The sequence below is a fragment of the Castor canadensis genome, chromosome 3 (assembly GCF_047511655.1).
Source record: "Castor canadensis chromosome 3, mCasCan1.hap1v2, whole genome shotgun sequence".
In the NCBI taxonomy this organism is placed as follows: Eukaryota; Metazoa; Chordata; class Mammalia; order Rodentia; family Castoridae; genus Castor; species Castor canadensis.
The window spans coordinates 11,143,724-11,163,996 of NC_133388.1; positions in this window are offsets into that span (position 1 = coordinate 11,143,724).

Genomic DNA, 20,273 nt, shown 5'->3' on the forward strand with positions numbered 1-20,273 from the left:
GTCTCGTTCATCCTACAACAACCCTACAAGACCAGTGTTTTTATAAGGCTTGTGTTTTCCTTTGGCAATATAAATAACACATGTCCTTTTCTTTTCAGGAAAGTTCGAAAATTTAGAAATGCATAAAGAAAATTGAAATCACCTGCATCCTTGCCACCCAGAAAAATCTCCAAGAGTATGTTTTGTTTACATTCTTCCTGTGTTTAGAGAGATAGATGAACAGATAAAGAGGTGACCCGCTAGACACATGGGCTGATGAGTAAACATTTAAAAAAAACAAAAAAACCCCCAAAACTGAGCTGTAGAGCAGGTTCCATTTTTGGAGATGATTCGATCACTTTTCATTGACAATGTCGTCATCACATTTTCTGCAGAGGGCATTTGAGGCTGAGAGTGAAGTGCCACGTCTACACTCACACAGGGGGATCTGGTCAGCTTTCTTTCCTGCCACCCCCTTGTCTTCTCTCTCTCTGGCCCCATCTCCAGGTGCAGGTACCACTGTGGGCACAGATCAACTAGTCCTCTTGAAGTTTTCCAGGGACATCACATTGCTGAAGGCTAGTGTTCCAGTCTTGACTCTGTGACTTACTGGCTGTGTGACCCGGGGCAACTCTGATTTGGGTTCTCCTCACCCATGAAGGGGATTCACTTTGGTTCAAAACTCCAGAAATCTGCTTGTGTCTGGTGGCATGTTCTCTACAGATTGTGTCTCCCAGTTGGAGACCATGGCGAAGCCCAGGCCTGGATTTTGAAGCCTAACTTGATCACTTCTTTCCTATGAAATGGGGGAACACTGTTTCACTTGTATCTTGTGTTTTGCATGCACAGAAAGAGACAAATGGTCTCTGCCTCCTGGGGGTGCTGTGTGGATCTGTGGTTCAACACCCTGATAACAGGAAGGGTTTGTTGAGTACTTGTTCTGGGCTGTGGATTGTGCTGTGTTCTCATGCATTCATTGATCTGGTCTTCACATAGCTTCTTGAGGATTAGGCATGCTTACCAACCCCGTTTTTCGGAGGGAGAAACTGAGTCAGAGGTAAGGAATTGAGGATTGAAGTTTCATAACTAGGAAAATGGATCTGAGACCAGTGAAGGCCCTTTGAAACTGGAAGCCCTTTTTCCTATATAAGACTCAAGCCAGGCTTCTGGTAAACAAAGGCAGTCAGGGTATTTTTTCTATCCCTCCCTGTTCCTTAGAGTCCCAGTCAACAAATAATGAAAGTGAAACAATTTTTCACTTTTCTTGCCACAAGGAAAAGACGATAATTCCAAACTATGGAAAAAAACCTGTGAAATGCTGATGCTGGGGTCAGAGCACAATACCCCAAAGTCTAGCACTTTGAACTGAAAGACATGGAAAAGCCTCTCCAGCAAGGTCTCTTTGACTTTCCCTTGTCCTTCTATCTTTTGTTTCTTTCTCCCCCAAAGCGAGCCGTAGAAACCAGAACTAATTCCTCTTCCCTAAGTCGAGTCAAAGAAGGTAAGAACACTTTTTCCTCTTCACAGCTAGCCATGAAACCTTACTTCTGGAAGCTCCTCATTCCAGAGGTCTTGGCCCCTCTCCTGGGAGGAAGGGACACCATAGAGAGAGGCTGAGAAGAATCTGCAGACAGGCTTGCTATGCTCCTCCTTGCTCTATCACCATCAGCTCAGACGTGTCTGTCTCATGTGTTTCCACACAGCTGTCTACTCTCCATTAAGTCCAAGCATAAAACCAGACAGCTTCCCACGAGCCTCTGAGCCTTGATTTCTGTGGCATGTAAGACTTTGATTAACAAAAGTTATTTTGCTTGTCTCTTATTATCCTGTCTTCTTTATAGGCATGTCCACCAAAGGGTTAGGAAAGCTATCCCATCTTTCTACCCTACACAAGGCAACAAGGTACACCCAGCACTGAAGCCCAACTCCTTAGACTTTGAGCACAAAGTAACTTTCCCTGAGAGTAAGTGGGCTCAGGGAAAGACATCTCCAATGAGCCAACGATTGTGACAAGGCCACCTAGGTCACGGGTGAGTAATGTCCCTGTGGAGGTCCAGTTTGACATCATGCAATGATGGGGTGGTGGAGGCACAGGAGAGATGAGCAAACACTCCATTCCTAGACCCTAGAACTGAGGCTCCTGATGTGGGAAGGCCCTTATGTGAGGCATTGTGGAGGAGAAGAGAGACAGAGCCTGCTGGATCCAGCCAAGAAAAAGCCTATGGCAAAGGAAAAGCCCTTTGGAGGCTGAGCAGGGGAGAACAAGGCCTCAGAGCAAAGAAAACCACACAGATTCCCTTTGAGGGGCATCTCCAGACACGGGTGGAGACCAAGGTTATGACGTCTTATTCGTCATCTTCTTCCTTCCGTCTTCAGTCAACACATGGCTGGCACCATTCTTTTTTTTTTTTTATTCATATGTGCATACAAGGCTTGGGTCATTTCTCCTCCCTGCCCCCACCCCCTCCCTTACCACTCACTCCGCCCCCTCTCTCTCCCCCCCCACCCCCCTAATACCCAGCAGAAACTATTTTGCCCTTATCTCTAATTTTGTTGAAGAGAGAGTATAAGCAATAATAGGAAGGAACAAGGGTTTTTGCTGGTTGAGATAAGGATAGCTATACAGGGAGTTGACTCACATTGATTTCCTGTGCATGTGTGTTACCTTCTAGGTTAATTCTTTCTGATCTAAACTTTTCTCTAGTTCCTGGTCCCCTTTTCCTATTGGCCTCAGTTGCTTTTAAGGTATCTGCTTTAGTTTCTCTGCGTTAAGGGCAACAAATGCTAACTAATTTTTTAGGTGTCTTACCTATCCTCACCCCTCCCTTGTGTGCTCTCGCTTTTATCATGTGCTCAAAGTCCAAACCCCTTGTTGTGTTTGCCCTTGGTCTAATGTCCGCATATGAGGGAGAACTAGCCAAATTATGGAAACAGCCAAGATGCCCCACCACTGACGAATGGATTAAGAAAATGTGGTATCTATACACAATGGAATTTTATGCAGCCACGAAGAAGAACGAAATGTTATCATTCGCTGGTAAATGGATGGAATTGGAGAACATCATTCTGAGTGAGGTTAGGCTGGCACCATTCAATGCAAAAGATCGCATAGAGGAACCAGCCTGTGACCTGTCACAAAACTAAAGCAACTGTAAGCACAGAGGGAGGAAAATCTCATCAAAAGGCACATAGAGGGTAAGTGTAGTACACATTGCCTGATGAAAGAGTGGGAAAATTCAGATGAATATCTTCTTCATAAATCTGAAAAATATTATAGAAGGTATGATCTTTTAAAGAAACTGTAAACATATTTGTAAGCAGCTATGAAGCGAAGTCAGAGGAAAGAGAAATCGGCAGAACTTTAGGAAAAAAACTAATGTGAAAAGAAAAAATGTCACATAAACAAACGCCTCATTAGAATCTTTCAAATTTAGAGTCAATACAATAGACCACATGGTCAAGGATGTGCTGTCCTGACTCACTCTAGGAGGTCTTGTTGGCACTTGGAACAGGACCACAGGACAGGACAAGACTCCTGCACATCACAGATATTTAGGGTCCTTAATACCATCTCTAAAGTGTCAGTTATACCCCTCTTGTTATTATGCCAACCAAAACCATTCCCCATTTTTCAACATATGTACATATATTTCTTTTTTTTGTTTGTTTGTTCTGGTGGCACTTGGGTTTGAACTCTGGGGCTTATCCCTGCTAGGCAGGCACGCTACCACTTGGGTCACTCTGCCAGCCCTCAACAGATATAGACATAAATGATTATAAAGATAACATGTCTTTATAATAATGGGCAGACAGGAGAAATAAGATAAACTGCTGATATTATTTAGGAAGAGCCCCCCCAAAATGACACAAAAATATTAAATGATATAACTTAAGAAAAGTTGACTGAAATATGGGCTGATCAAAAGGAAAATGAGATTCAGGAATAGCAACATCCATGTATGTTCTTGTGAAAAAGCTGAATTTCAAGAGTAAGGCATGAATTCCATTATCTTGTATCTATCATCTTATCTTTCAAGGTATAAAAGTGAAAAAAAATGTCAGGGTTACCTTACAATCTTTCAATGCCAGAGGATTAATGTTTGCAAAGTGGTGAAGGTAGGGAACAAAAGGCATGCTCCAAGAACATTAAACCAAGTTACACTGCACTTTGGAGATAAAGGCCTTAAGAATATTGACAAGCATACACACATTTGCAGATTACAATACCCATGAGCCTTCTGAGGAAAACACTGCTCCCCTCAACCAGAGCCTCCTAATTTGTCTTTAATATAGACGATTCAGGGAAGATTGGACTACAATGAATAGTATGATACTGATGCATCTTGATCAGATGGTAACTTCACCATTATTAAAACTGACTAAGCCAAACTTTGTTCACTTAACGAAATGTAAATATCAGGGCATTAGATACTAGTAACAAAACTAAAAACAGTAGAGAGGTAGGAAAGGAAACATATACAGTGCTGACTTCCTCCTCCCTCATAGCAGGGAGTTCCTGTCTGAAATCCAAATGTAATCTAAAGATGACTCCAAGTCAATGTATCATCACTTTCCCTTAATTTAGAGGGAGCTTTTACGGAGGAAATCATGTTCCGTATACTGCAGAAAAGTCATTACAAAGAATTCTTCCAGTTTTACTTCAGTTTCTTCTTTACTCAGTTAAATTCAAGTCAAGTAGAATTTAGTGTTTTGAAGAATTAAAAATAGTATGCACATATTTCTAGTTTTCTCCTTTTATCTTCTTTCATTTGGTCATTTCAATTTTTTTATTTTAACCCAGAGAATAACATCTGGAATAATGTGCACCAAATCTTGATGACCATGTGGTAGAATTTTGGATAGTATTTTTTAAAACTGGTTCTTTATTATTTATTTTTTTGCCAGAGTAGTTTCATAATGATCAACAACCATATTTACAAAACAAATAAATTATTATCCTGAAATAATCACATGGGCGGAAAAGGCACAGGCAATTTTGTTTTATAGAGGCTACAGTGGGAGGACGGCTCTCTCTGTGCATTTTGGGCACTCAAAGTCGAATGGTGCTATAACCTGACCCCTCATTTCCAATCTTTTCTCAAGAATTCCAGTGTGTTTTAAAACTTGGGCTACAACTAAGTCTAAAAATACCTAACCAAGGATACACACAGTGGAGTAAGAAGTGCCCGTATGTAGTGTGCACAGTGAGGTTGTGCTATGGCTCTGGTGCCCCTTCCCTTGGGAGCTGTCAGCCACAGAGACAAATGACTGAAGTGAGCACAGGTTGTCGGCTGACACACATCCCTTAGTACCCGAGAATAATTCACTTCCCATAATATCCTGTAACAATAATGCACAGTTGAAATCTGTTATATCTAGCAGTGTGGAAGAGCTCCACGAAATGCATTCTTGTGGTTTCTGACAAGCTGAGGGGCAGTATTGCCTCTGCTTTACACATTAAGAGTCAGAAGTTTGCCCTTGATCTAATGTCTGCATGTGAGGGAGAACATATGATTTTTGGTCCTTTGGGACAGGCTAACCTCACTCAGAATGATGTTCTCCAATTCCATCCATTTACCAGTGAATGATAACATTTCGCTCTTCTTCATGGCTGCATAAAATTCCATTGTGTATAGATACCACATTTTCTTAATCCATTCATCAGTGGTGGGGCATCTTGGCTATTTCCATAACTTGGCTATTGTGAATAGTGCCGCAATAAACATGGGTGTGCAGATGCCTCTGGAGTAACCTGTGTCACAGTCTTTTGGGTATATCCCCAAGAGTGGTATTGCTGGATCAAATGGTAGATCAATGTCTAGCTTTTTAAGTAGCCTCCAAATTTTTTTCCAGAGTGGTTGTACTAGTTTACATTCCCACCAACAGTGTAAGAGGGTTCCTTTTTCCCCACATCCTCGCCAACACCTGTTGTTGTTGGTGTTGCTGATGATGGCTATTCTAACAGGGGTGAGGTGGAATCTCAGTGTGGTTTTAATTTGCATTTCCTTTATTGCTAGAGATGGTGAGCATTTTTTCATGTGTTTTTTGGCCATTTGAATTTCTTCTTTTGAGAAAGTTCTGTTTAGTTCACTTGCCCATTTCTTTATTGGTTCATTAATTTTGGGAGAATTTAGTTTTTTAAGTTCCCTATATATTCTGGTTATCAGTCCTTTGTCTGATGTGTAGCTGGCAAATATTTTCTCCCACTCTGTGGGTGTTCTCTTCAGTTTAGAGACCATTTCTTTTGATGAACAGAAGCTTTTTAGTTTTATGAGGTCCCATTTATCTATGCTATCTCTTAGTTGCTTAGCTGCTGCTGGGGTTCCATTGAGAAAGTTCTTGCCTATACCTATTAATTCCAGAGTATTTCCTACTCTTTCCTGTACTAACTTTAGAGTTTCGGGTCTGATATTAAGATCCTTGATCCATTTTGAGTTAATCTTGGCATAGGGTGATATACATGGATCTGGTTTCAGTTTTTTGCAGACTGCTAACCAGTTTTCCCAGCAGTTTTTGTTGAAGAGGCTGCCTTTTCTCCATCGTATATTTTTAGCTCCTTTGTCAAAGACAAGTTGGTTATAGTTGTGTGGCTTCATATCTGGGTCCTCTATTCTGTTCCACTGGTCTTCATGTCTGTTTTTGTGCCAGTACCATGCTGTTTTTATTGTTATTGCTTTGTAATATAGTTTGAAGTCCAGTATTGTGATACCTCCAGCATTGTTCTTTTGACTGAGTATTGCCTTGGCTATTCGTGGCCTCTTGTGTTTCCATATAAATTTAACGGTAGATTTTTCAATCTCTTTAATGAATGTCATTGGAATTTTGATGGGAATTGCATTAAACATGTAGATTACTTTTGGGAGTATCGACATTTTTACTATGTTGATTCTACCAATCCATGAGCGTGGAAGATCTCTCCACTTTCTATAGTTATCATTCACTGGTAAATGGATGGAATTGGAGAACATCATTCTGAGTGAGGTTAGCCTGGCCCAAAAGACCAAAAATTGTATGTTCTCCCTCATATGTGGACATTAGATCAAGGGCAAACACAACAAGGGAATTGGACTTTGATCACATGATAAAGTGAGAGCACACAAGGGAGGGGTGAGGATAGGTAAGACACCTCAAAAACTAGATAGCATTTGTTGCCCTCAACGCAGAGAAACTAAAGCAGATACCTTAAAGCAACTGAGGCCAATAGGAAAAGGGGACCAGGAACTAGAGAAAAGGTTAGATCAAAAAGAATTAACCTAGAAGGTAACACACATGCACAGGAAATCAATGTGAGTCAATTCCCTGTATAGCTATCCTTATCTCAACCAGCAAAAACCCTTGTTCCTTCCTATTATTGCTTATACTCTCTCTACAACAAAATTAGAAATAAGGGCAAAATAGTTTCTGCTGGGTATTGAGGGGGTGGGGAGGGGAGGGAGGGGGCGGAGTGGGCGGTAAGGGAGGGAGTGGGGGAAGTGGGGAGAAATGACCCAAACATTGTATGCACATATGAATAAAATAAAAACCAAAAAAAAAAGAATCAGAAGTTCACAGAAGTTTAAGTGACTTGTCCCATGAGTTTAACTTTCGAGCCAGAACTTTGAAGCAAGATCTTGAGTTGCAGATAATGGTGTGGGAACAAGGCTGTCAGGAATGGACTGTATGTATTTCCCAAGCAGATGGGGTGTTACTTTAGGAAGCCCCAGCACTGCTGAGGCTTTGTGGTAGTCATTCTCACTTACATCGTTCTATAAACCCAAGCATGTGCAGGTGGCCTGGCCCCATGGTCCAGGGCACTGTGCTTAGTTCAGGGAGGTCAGTGGTTCCAGGAGTTCATTTGTGCCAACTCTGGAACAATTCCCCCATGTGATCAATCCACATATACTCAGTTTTCTGTGAGCACAATAGTGGTAGAGATGATGCATGTACATACCTGTTAAGGACCATCACCAGGGTCCTGAGAATGAAGCCAGCACAGATGCAACAGAGCCAGCAGGGTAGAGACAGGCTCCTGGATCCAGCCAGACCTGAATCCCACACACCACAGATTCAGGGGATGCACAAGACAACCACTCTTCTTTCTACTTTATCCAGTTGAGTTTTGGTCACTTGAGGCTGAGAGGTTCCAATGCATTTGAAACACCACTCTAGGCAGAGCTGAGTGATCACTAGTTCTCTGGACTGTACATGAACTCTTTCTACCCTAGGGTACATCTCAGTAAACTCACTGACCGTTGTAGTTCCCTGGGTTGCAGCTGTGTTTGTGGAAGATGAAGCCTTCCTCACTCCCTGTGCCCTTCTATCTTGGGCATGGCTTTCTTCATGGCATCTATACGGCAATGGGTGAATGAATTACAATGGCAAGGTTGTCACTTGAAGAGCTGTGTTTTAAATGAGCTAAGTGACGGGAGTGGTCTTTGTCCTTTAATGTGCGTATAAAATCACTCCCCTCTTCTGGTTAACAATGTAGCTTCCATTCTCGTGATCAGAATCATAAAAATGAGTGAGGTGGCGGCTTCTTTTTTAAACGCAGAGTGTTTTATGCCAGTTATGAGAAATTAGATGGAGGCCGACCCTCTATGAATCTGTAAAAGGGCAACTTCTTTCTTTTCATTGGTCATTTTCTGCAGTTCTGACCCAATTGTCTTAGCTTAAAAGCAAGAATGGTTAGATATGTACTGCTAGCCGAAGGAAACCAGAGAACACACCCCCCCCCATGTTTTCATAGACAAAAAGGGGAGCAGCGAGCTGTTCAAAAGGAAAGTTATAAATGTAATGATGGTAAGATCACGTGACACACATTAATTCAAAAGGCCCCTTTATTGGATTGTGATCTGATTGTGTTTACAAATATATAGCCAGAGGCTTTTAATTTTGGGGCAATTTCATTGTTCATAGCTATATATCTGGCTACAGATCTACATCTATGAAATTATGTGTTTATGTGTTTTAAATGAGATATGGCCTCTCTCCTGTAATGCAATAATATTCCTACTTTATGATCTACAGTTGCCCAAAGTTGGGGAAATTTTATAACAATTTTATTTGAAATACCATAATAGATGAAAGATGTAAATAATGTGATGTTTAGAGACCCGGCTGAAATTTGAATTCATTGGACTTTTGCAACTGCCAGAGCTAACAAGGACAGACTTTATTAGATCGCACGGATCAGCTTCCTCTCGCTCTTCAGTTACCTTATACCTCCTTGCTCTTTTAAACCCAAGTTCAATAAATAAGCCCAACTAACAATTAAAAAGTCCCCAGAATGATTCTAGATTGAAAAAATTGCAAAAAAATAGCCTGGCTTGCACTGCTCTTGCTATGGAGTTTGATTAACCTGTCTAATTGCATTTGGAGGGGCAGTGGGGCTGACAGTACACTGGTGCTTTCAGTGTGAACCGCCAGTGAAAAACTTCAATTACCACTCACAATGAAAAATGCTTGTAACAGGTAAATGCTCTTCTTATCTGAGAGCTGCCTTTTAAACATCATGTAACTGATTTGGCTGAGATACTTCTACATCTTTTCATGCTCTGTGGATTGATGCCCACTGCTGCCCCAGCCCAGAACCTTGTCTCTGCCTAGGCGAGACCCTTGGCCTGCAGCCGGCCTGGCTAACATGGTTCTTTCTCTAGTCAGAGACTGGCTGTCCTGCCTTAGGGAAGATGGAGCTGGAAAGTTCCATGGAGAGGAAGAAGAAGATGGAGGAAGATGTCAGTAGAATACTTCGGATTCCACACTCCTGTTTTGGGCTCTGCTATGGAAGGGGATGTATTAATAAGGGCGGGGTTCAGGACAAATGGTCAAACCATTGATGTTATGTACATCCTAATCCAATGGAAACACTGCCCTGAACCAAATGTGACTTGACCTTCCAGGAAGATTAGGCAAAGTTCAAATGTCAGCTCTGGCAAGAACCCTTCTCTCGCTCTGTCTCTGTTGTTTCCTCTGAAACTCAGGACTCAGGCTGGCTCCCACTCTCTCATCAGCCATGATCGGTGGTCCCCCCATTCTTCTGGATTCTACACCCCAGATCTGCTCTTGTATCTTACTCCCTCCTCCCTTCTCCACTGGCCAGCTCTTAATGTCCACTGATCTGCCACCAAATAAGTCTTCAGTGTAGCAGCAAGGCTCCTTCTCTTTGGAGACTCTGGGGGAATCTATTTCTTTGATACTTCCATCTTCCTGTAGAAGCTGCTTACAATTTTTGGCTGGTGGTTGTCCTCTCTTATATTATTATTATTATTCTTATTGACAGTCCCATCCTGAACTCAGGGCCTCACACTTGCCAAACAAGCACACTACCACAAGAGACACCCCTCTAGTCCTTTTGCTTTTAGTTTGTTCTTGAGATGGGGTCATGTGATTTTCCCCAGGACCAGGCTTGGAATGTGATCCTCCCAATTCTGCCTCCAGCATAGCTGGATCCCAGATGTGAACCACTATGCCCAGCCCTTCCCTTATCTTCAGAACCTTACTCAGTTTTCCCTCCTGCCTCCCTCCTATAAGGACTCCTGTGATACGTTGGGCCACCTGATCATCTAGGATCATCTGTTTAGTTCCAGGTCCTTAATTTAATGACATCAGTAAAGTCCTTCTTGCCATCTAAAGTGACATTTTCACAGGTTCCCTGAAGAGGATGTGGACACTTTTGGGGCCATGATTCAGCTGACCACAAACCTTGGCTGTCCGCAAAGTCAGCATCTTCCATTGCACACCAGCTCATCCTGAGGCCGGCAGCTCCTACATTCTACCTGATGGAGGCCTGATGTGCAGCATGTCCTGGAATTTGGTCCCTGCCTGTGAGCCAGCCTTATTTTCTTTCCTCTACAAAGTTCATGGCACATGGCTTCCCCTGCATGCCCTGTGCCTGTCCCCCGACAGCCTCTTCCCCCAAAAAGCAGCTCTGGTTTCGTGGCATTGCTCCCATCCTGGCACACCTCACGCCTGACCCCTCAGTGGTGGCTGCACGAAGGCTTTGTATGTCCAGCGGCTGCAGTCAGTGGGGGCTGTTGCTCTGGAGACCCCTTGTAAGTGGTCTGTGCACTGTGCCCTTCAGCTGGGCTCCTCTCTGTCTTAAACAATGCCCAATAGCTCTTTAGCTAAAGATCCACATCACTGCCAGTGGCCCTCCAGGCCCCACATGCTTTGGTTCTCAGTTCTGTTTCTGTCCAGCCTTATCTCAGCTCAGAGTCTCGTTTGCTTCCTGCCCAGCCTTCTTGAGATTTCTCAAGAGCACCCCATTTTCTCCTGCTTCCTGGCTTTTGTTCATGCTTGCACAGTCTTCTGCTAGATGGCTTTGTCCCCTCCTGTGTCCATCCAGCTCTCAATCACTTATCTCCTGGGGGTCAGTCAGCTCAGACCCTCTTCTGGGGAAGCCTTCCCTGACCCTCCAGAGAAAGTCAGAGACCCTCACTGGTGGGTGTTTCATGCACACCCCCTCCCTAACCCTCTCCAGATGCTGTATTTGTGCACTCACTTGTGTGGCTCCAGGGTGAACCTTAGCTTCTCTCCCAGAGAAGACAGACACCATGGTGAATGCCATGATTCATGATAGGTCTCCCCTCTAGGGTCAAGGCACTCACGTCTCAGCTTCTGGGAACATTGGCCAAAGTTGGCTCAGAGCTGTGCCCTTTTCTGGGAACTGCTCTTGACTGGAGGAAGCTGCCCAGTCCAGAGCGTATTTCTTCCACAGGGGAATCCTATATTCAGTGACTGGACCATGGAGGGGTTGGGGCTCAAAGCCTCCATTCAGAACACCTCTTGTGGATAATCCCAGATTCAGCCTTCCTCATTGGTTAGCTGAGGTTTTTATTGTGACTGCATCACAGTTCTGTTGTCTCTCTGCCCAGTCCTTCCTTGCTCCTTACCAGGGATTGTTCACAAGAACTCTTTTTAGTAGTAAATCTGTATATAAGCTTCATTCCCTAGTCTATTACCTGGGTGCCCATTAAACACCAACAATGCTGGAGTGGTCCGAGGATGCAGAGTCTGGAGTGAAACTTTGCAACCGGTCACCTGCTGGCCCAGTGGCAAGGAAGATCCCAATCACCAGTAGCAGGTACTGGATGGATAGTATAATGATTCTATTTTTGGTTCTTGGTGAAATGGGATGGGATTTTGGAGAAAGGGGTCTGCTACAGGTGCAATTTACCAGGTGAGGAAGGACGGGATGGTAATTAGATATTATGGGATTGGTGCTGGGGGCAGCCAGTGAATTACAGAGAGACAATGCAAGGCTAAGAATGATCAATCACTAATTAAGGGCTGAGTGTGAGAGCCAGAAAGCAGTGTATAAAGAGACTCCTTTCCCTGGAGGGAAGAAGAATTGAGGATCAGGATGTAATTATAAGAGCAGCAGAGTGGTTCTAGAAGAAGCTGAATTCCCAAACCCTGCAGATCTCTTAAACCAAGCTTGAGGAAGGAGGGGACCCATCACAGTCAGTGCCTCCCTTTGCCCAGTTCTATTTCCCTTTCACCTTCAAATTAAAGTTTTCCTAGTGGTGAAAAAAGAGAGCCATCCCCTCATGTAAGAACCCGAGTGATAGAGATGCGGATCCCCAAGAAGAGTGCTGAGTAGAGAACAAGGGAGGGATAAGGAGTACCCAACATGGCTATGACACCAGGGAAGTAGCAGTGACCATGGTATGTCTTTTGGACCTTCTTCTTGTAAGTTATCCCAGGGAAGAGACCAGCCAGAATCCTGGAACAGCTGGGCCTACCTGGAGTAAGCTTCACACATGAAGCACCTGCAGGTGGCATGGGGTGGACTGTAGTAGATGCAGTGTGGGCTGATCAGAGCCCACCGAAGGATGGGGCACCCAACACCTCAGGTGCTTGGAGGATTGTCTACAGCGTCACTTTCTGGACCAACAAAAGAAGCTCCTTTGCTCAAATTTAGACACCTTCTCCAGAGGCAACCTGTATACAATTGCAAGTTCATGCCAGAGTCTAAATGCAAAGCAACTTTGCCTTGATTTAGGGAATCCTCAAAAGTTGCTTTCGGCTCCAGCTTTCTGTGAGATCGACTTCTCTCTGCTTACATCTGACTTATAAGTTCAAAATTTCCAATTCTTCTCTGTTTAGTCCTTCTCTCTCCCGCTCCCTCCCCAAACAGGGGGACTATTCCCAAGGGTACACCTCCATAAGCCTGCACTCACTGTCTGTTTCCCAGGGAACCTGCCTCGGCACACAGTAAGATCTGGGACTCTTGTCTCCTACATCTCTTTTGAGTTAATCTCCAAAAAAGAGAGTCTGTTCACTGTCCCCAGTGAACAGTGTCCCTAAGGATGCTGCTGTGATTCTGTGCCTGCTCTGGGTGGATTTGTTCCCACCACCTACCTCTGCTACTTTTCAAGAGCCAGCCTCTTCAAGCATGGCCCATCCAACTGCCAAACTGTCCAGTCTTGCACGGAGAACAGGAAAGGAGACATGAACTTGCTGGTGGAGAAACACACAGAGAAGAGCTCAATCAAGTCCAAGTGTGTGGAGCTTGTCTTCTCTGTCACTTAGGAGTCATTTGCTCCCCAAAACCATACTGCTATGGGGATAACAAGAAAGAGAAAGAGGAGCGCTGAAGTGGGAGACTGCTGTGTCTCTTCCCTTTCTAAAGATGAGTGGGTAGATGGGTGGATCACTCAGGGGAGCTTTGCCAGTCCTTCCTGCTAACTTTTCTCATAGGCACTCAGAGTCTGCTTTGAGTTGCAGAGTTGGTGGCTGGGAAGCCAGGCCACAGTTCAAAATCTTTTCTAGTGCTGGGGTTTGGCAAAACCCCAAGTGTTCCTCCCCCCCCACCCTTTGGCTATTTCTCTGCTAGTTTGCCAAGCTCCTGTGCGTTGGGGGATCTTAAGCTGCATGTTTCGGACTCACATGCAGCTCATCCAAGTGCTATTTTCTAAGATGGGTTTGATGTCCAAGCAGCCCTTCTATGCTATTTTGTTTTTCCTCCTTGACCCGAGGATTTATGCTTTACTAATACCGAGAGGACTGTCTGGCACACTGGTAAAGGAGGTCAGATTCTTTTCTCAAAGCAAACTGTCCAATGTCCTGGTGAGATCTCAAGGTTGGCACAGAAGGACTCTCTTCCAGGCCTAATAATTTCCATGCTTAACCTTTCATGAGAAGGAAGAGTGCTTTTGGAAGAGAATGGCTTTTTCTCTTTTGGTTTCTCTGAGTCTGCATGATGAAAAGAGAGCAAAGACAGTTAATTGTCTCTCTAACTTGTGGCTTTGCTGCAAAGGCCTCTGGGAAAGCCTTCTTCTAGGTGCCTCGCCACTCTGGCCAACCACATCCTGCAACAGACTCCACGGGCAGAGCTCAACCCAAGGCACAGAGCATCAAGTTTGCTTCTCACTGGGACGTGCCTGTCTGTCTTAGCCCTCAGGAGAGGACAGGCCAGGAGCAGCAGTGAGCGATGGCAGGCTGACCTGCAGGGGGAGGACTTGCTGCGTCCTTCTGGGCTGTGGAAGCTCTTACACCTGCCCGTTTCCTTCATCCTCTGAGGAAGAGCACTGTGACATGGGCATCTGTGTACCTCTTTACAGATGGAGAAGGCAAAAGATGGCACAGGCTTGCCTGGGGACTCCAAAGGCCCATTCTTGCTCCTACAAACGCAAATGATGGGTTGCTTGCTTCCCCTTGCCTGGGAGGAGCACTAAGCATGCTTTGGATGGAAAGAGTACTGTCCTCACATAACTTCCCATTTTGCTGTGCAACTTTGCTCAGAAAGAAAGCCTTGATTTTGGACCTGGTTCCTGGCCTGGCAGCGTTTGGACTGGGGAGCCCACTCTGAGCCTGTGACATCCAGTTGTCACAACACCTTGATACAAAGCAGCTGGTGTGCTTAGCACATGTCAATCAGCAGCATGGGGCATGGGTTTCCCTTATTATGGGGGCAAGAGTCCAGTCTGTTCCCTGCCTGACACTCAGCTAGTGCCAACTTGGATCCCACTAGACTATAGCTGCCTTGTGGTGTTTTATGGGAGGGCTTTTAGTCTGACCTCACAGAATGGCAGCGTGGGAAGAGATCTGGACTTATGAGCTGGGGAAGCCTGCTGACTCTGCCTTTGTGCCCTTGGAAGAAGGGTTAAAGACACTGAAAGTAGCAGTCCAGAGAAAGGTGATTGCCAAGGGCTGAACTGGTTTGACCTCCCCGATTGCGACACTACAGCAGAATTCACCAGGGGCCATCCAGTGGACACAAGCTTGAGTTAAGTCACGCCATGAGATGTGTGTGCACATGTGTGCACAGACCAGAGGAGGAGCATCACGTGGAGACGCTTGTGTTAGGTGCATCAAACCCTGTGGCTACTTCTCCACGTGGACACCAAATTGATTGTTTTTTGTCCATTTCCCTTCCCTTCCCTTTCTGTCCCTTTCCTTTGCTTTGCTTCCCTACCCTTTCCTTTCCTTAGCTCTTCCTCTCCCTTCTCCTCTCCTCCCCTCCCCTCTGCTCCTCTTCCTTTCCTTTTCCTCTCCCCTTCCCTCCCTTCCTTTCCTCTTTTTTTCCCTCTCCCCTCACTCCTCTCCTTTCCTCTCCCTTTTCCTTCCTTCATCAGTTGATTCCTCTTCCATGTGAAAGTATTTGGTTTATTTTCAATCTGGCTGGAAAGGGAGATTACCAGGCTAGGGAAAGCCCTGCTTTCCTGTGTGCAGTGTTCATAGGGCTGAGAACTGGAAGCCAACCTGAGTGCCTGACCATCTCAGCCCTTCTGGTCACTAAGAGGGAAACTGAGGCAGGTGGAGGAAAGGACATTCTCAAGAGTTCCCATTTGTTAGCAGTAGAGATGGGATATGAAACAAGAATTAAAAAATATTTTCACCCCCTCTATTATTCTTTCATACATGTGTGTGTGACATACTTTGACCATGTTTATCCCTGCTTCAGTCTCTTCTTTCACCCACCCCGCCTCCTGCTGGTACCCACTCCCAAACAACCTGCGTTCATTCATTTTTAGATTCAGAATATGAGAGAGAAAATGCCATACTTGTCTTTTTCTGTCTGGCTTATTTTGCCTAACTGGATGATGTCTAGCTCCATTCATTTTTCCTGCAAATGGCATAATTTCATTCTTCTTCATGACTGAATAAGACTCCACTGTGTTTTTTTTAAATCACATTTTCTTTATCCATTCATTGGTTAATTGAAAGCAGAATTTTTTCGTAGTGTTTTGGGGGATATTTGCCTGCAAAAGAAAAATATACAAAAACAATTTACCATCACTTTTATTCCTTCAGAATTAACCAGTGGTTTTTTTCTCATATTTTCATATATGTATGTGTGTGTGTGTGTGTATATATATATATATATATAGTCACTGTTCTGCAAGTCACGAGATACTTTAGAAGTGACCAGAGCTTATAGACGGTACAGCCTCCAGCTTCCTACAGCATCCTCCAGTGACCACTATTCTTACACTGGTCCATTTTGTTTCCTACAGATGTAGCCATCATTTGAATTTAATGTCCTTCCTTACAAGCTGCATAAAGTATTTTACGTATAAGTGCCTATGTATATATAATAGATACGTAAAATACATTGTTTTTGTGTTTGAGCATTTTCATAAACAGTGTCATGCACTGTATTGCTCAGCTCTATCAGCACTGCCCCCCACCCCAGTGATAGTGGTGTGTTTTTGGACATCTGTTTTTGCTGCTAGATAAGGATCAGGTTCATTTCCCTGGGCGGTTGAGCTGACTCTGTTGCATGCCCCCCACTTCCTAGTTACCCCCAACCCCGTGGATTCCCACCACGCTGCGTGACATGTGTTCCTATGCGATTCTGCACAAAAGAACTTGGAAACTAGAAGGACTTCTGCCCCGACCTAAAATTATGAGGGGACCTCAAGCTAAGTTGCTTCCCCGTTACATACCTGGGTGTCCTCATCTACTGAATACAACTTGAAAGGAATTGTGCAGATTGACATGAAGTGCCATTGCAGAGCCAGGTGCCACAACATAAGGGCACAAGTATAAAAGCCTTTGCTCCCACCATGGGGTGCACTGGGGATGGAATGATTTTCCCCAGCTGTGCTGCTCCATTCATGTGTGTGACTTCTGCCATGAGACACCAGTGTTTTCTATAAGGTATCAGTGCGTGAAGGGTTTGCAGTGGGGAAGAGTGGGAAGGAGGGTTCAAAGTCTGTCACCTTGGGGCCAGTGGATTCTTAGGTATGCAAGGCCCTGGGTGGATGGCAAGATGAAGAAGCAGAAATATTTCTATGGCAGTTCTAAAAGGGGCGAGTCCCTCCAATGGATAGCTACAGTAGGGGCAGGACTTATCCAAGAGTACAAAGCAAGCTTGTGGAAAACTGAGGTCAACGTCAAAGGCTTGGCCAGCTGTCTGTGGGAGCTTCCCATTCTGCCCCTTGGTAATGAGGACTGGGGGAGGAAGCTTTCATTGTGTCAATGGGTTGCACTGCTGATGCCAGAATTCCAGGAACAGAAAGCGTTTAGCAGCTGCTGAAGGGTAATCAGCATAGCTGGAATAGCTGGGTAAACCTCCACAGGAGAGGTGACATGTGAACTGAGTTTTGAAGTATGAGTATGAGTTACCCAGGTGAAGTAGGAAAGTACCCTTTCAACCTAAAGGAATATATAGTCAAAGATGCACAGGTATCAAGTCAGGGAAGCGTCAGGGAATGGGAAATTGTTCTATGTGTACGGAGGATGAGGAGGATGAGAGAAAAATGTCACCAAGAATTGTAGGCTTATTAAGAGCACGGGAGCACAAAACTGAGATATGTGGCTCAGGAAGACGACCAGAATAGACTGGAGGGACAAGGACCCGAGGTTGTTGTGGTAGTGTCAGTGACAGACACTAGCCATAGGGTTGATAAGACATGGGGTGGGACGGAAGGGGAAGGACCCAAGTTAGTGACAAGCATGTGTTACATGCTCCATAGCCCTGTGACACAATCATTACTGTCTTCGTTTTACAGAAAAGACACAAAGAAGTTAAGGAACAGTGTCACAAACCCTACACATCTGTGGGACTTCAGAGTCAGTCTGTTTCTCCTAATTTCCAGCAAAGGTGAAGAGTATTTAGCAATCTGTGAGGACAAGGATTTTACCTTTGGAGACCTGGGTGAAAAGTCACATCCCTCCTGCTTATGATGGAGATCCAGGCTTCTCTCCTGTGGTCAGGTGTGGCCATGTGGTCTCCTCTGGCCAATGGGCTGCAAGTTGAACTACTAAGCTACTGCTGGGCTGGGGGATTGAAGAGCAGAAGTGAGAGTTTCCAGCTCTATGAGTCTCTTGTTTTGGTGACCAAGGAAGCACATGTTGAGACTTTACCAGCTTGGTTGCTCCAGTGACTAGAAGCAAAACATGCCTGCCTTGCCATGTTGCTATGGAGATTAGTGAGAAGGAAGTCCTTGTGTCAGCCTGTGAGTTTCTGGACTTGCTTGTTACTACAGCAAGCCCTCCTGCTACTGGCTGATGTGGCTGATGTGATTCCTCCAGTGAGGGAACAAAGGCAGAGGAGCAGGTTGAAAGCAAGAGTGGAAAATGGCCTTCCTGGATTAGGAAAGACTGGGCCAAGGCTGGACATTATAGCAAAGGAAACCAGGCTTTGGAGACCAGCAAGTTTATCCAATGTCACTTCACACACTGTCTGAGAGGTTGATGGCAAGGTTCCCTTGATTCACTCATCTGCAGAGAGGGCAGAATTGAGGCCATTTCCTCATTGGACCATCAGGGTGAATTGAGCTAACACACACAAGACATGGAGCAAATTGCCCAGTACCCTGGGAGGCATGTCAAATAATGGCCATTATTCTTGGAAGATGGTCAGGGGATAGTTGTTTAAGCTTTGAGCTATTGGACATTTTTCCTATCTTGTCCTCCTGATTTTTTTCTTGTATCAGGAATGGTGCCTAGGCACAATGGATATTCAATTTCATATCGTGAGCTAAGTTAAAGAATAAGGTGTCACAATGATGTCCTTTCTGTGCCCATTCTCTGTCACCACCAGACTGGGAACTCATAGATGGGAGACTCATTCATTCCTTTGATTCCCCAATGCCCAGTGAATGTCAGGTCTCAGGAACAATTCCTTGAAAGACTGAGTCACCCTAGTCTTTAGAAGCAGTCAGAGTTGTGGGCTCCTTTCTCCCTGACACATTGATAACAAGTCCAGCCTTTGTTTCTCAGGGGATCCCCACACTGACCAAGTAGCAGGGTTCTGTTCTGACTTCTGAGACACTTGGACCCTGAGTCCAGGTGCTCAGGAAACCCACCCACAGAAGCCACATTTGCCATCCATGTTGTAACTAAGCCTGACAGCATCTTGGAAGGCTCCATTGTCCCTCCTTGTTCTGAGCCCACCTGCAGATGGCTGGGTGCAGACCTCAGCAGGCAGGCAGGAGTGGGCTGGAGGCAGTTTCTGTTTCCCAGGCAGACGTGTGTGGAGCAAGTTTGTTTATCAGACAACGCCTTGCTGTAGCCAGAGGTGGTGGCTTAACAGTGGTAGAAACGCCTGCATTGCCTCACAAGCTGCAAGTTGCTAAGATGCGCCCTTGGCCTCAGCGGGCAGATAAGCACCTGTATTGGAGAAGGAGCCCTTGATCATGGCTGATAAGCTCAGGAAAGAAGAAAAAACCCAACAACAACAACCAGAGAAAGCTGAGCGACCCACTGTCGGAGGCTTTTTCATGTACACTTGGGTGTGTGACTTTTCTTCGCCAGCATACAGGGTGACGCAAAGCTCTGATTTTAATTTGATTTGGTGGTCATGCAATCATGGAACAAGAGCATGTCAGAGCTGGAAGGGACTTCGGGCATTGTCTAGTTGAACCCTTTAATCTTCCAACTGAGGACACTGAAGGCCATGGAGCTGTAGTAACTTGTTCAGGATCACCCAGAACAGCTTTGGCAGAGCTGGAACTGTACCCTGGGTCTCCAGACCCCCAGGCCCAGGATCTTTCTACCACATTGGATTGCTTCACAGGCTGCTGCATGACTCCTCAGGTGTGCGCTGTGGATTGCACTCTGATGCCTGAACAGTTTTCTTTACTGTCAATCACTCACTTGCCTCTTCTGCCTTCCTCCCCATTGCTTGGGGGGAGAAGGGAGAGTGGCTGACCAGTTAGCCCCAGCAACCAAGGCTGGTCCCTTACACCCCAACTATTTAAAACCTACTATTTCAGCTTTGGAAACAGTGAGGCCCAGATAAGAGAGATGGCTTACTTAGGTGACAGAGGCAGAGAAAGTGAAAGATACGGGCTGTAACATTTCCAAACTTCTGTTGTTTGAGCATTCCATAACTCATGGATTAAGACCCAGGTGTGCCAAAG